The sequence below is a fragment of the Chroicocephalus ridibundus genome, unplaced genomic scaffold (genome assembly GCF_963924245.1).
Source record: "Chroicocephalus ridibundus unplaced genomic scaffold, bChrRid1.1 SCAFFOLD_161, whole genome shotgun sequence".
NCBI lineage: Eukaryota > Metazoa > Chordata > Aves > Charadriiformes > Laridae > Chroicocephalus > Chroicocephalus ridibundus.
In genome coordinates, this window is record NW_026961317.1 from 140,001 (window position 1) to 140,346 (window position 346).

General features: G+C 69.4%; 1 non-coding gene across 1 annotated transcript in view; it reads right to left on the bottom strand.

Moving 5' to 3' along the window:
• The window catches only part of LOC134509262 (5.8S ribosomal RNA), a 153-nt gene extending 67 nt beyond the window's left edge, over positions 1-86 (bottom strand). The window contains exon 1 of the ribosomal RNA XR_010069271.1: positions 1-86. This exon is cut by the window's left edge and continues 67 nt beyond it. This is a non-coding gene — a ribosomal RNA (5.8S ribosomal RNA).
• Between the last annotated feature and the right edge of the window lie 260 nt (positions 87-346).

Consider the following 346-nt stretch of genomic DNA (forward strand, 5'->3'; position numbering starts at 1 on the left):
CAATGTGTCCTGCAATTCACATTAATTCTCGCAGCTAGCTGCGTTCTTCATCGACGCACGAGCCGAGTGATCCACCGCTAAGAGTTGTCTCGTCTTTCGGCACCGCCCCGCGCGCGCGGGAGGGCCGGGAACGCTCGCCAGGAGCGGCCCCTCTCGGAGGACGGCCCAACCGCCTGCCCCGCCGGCCGGCCCCCCCTTCCTCCCCTCACATCCCCGCGCGGGGCGGGAGGGGAAAGAACGGCGGAGCAGCGGCGCGACGGGGGCGAGACGGAGGGGCCTCGCCTCGACTGACCGTACGAGCAACGCCCAAGGAGGGCCACAAAAAGGGAGGAAACGCCCCGAGCGG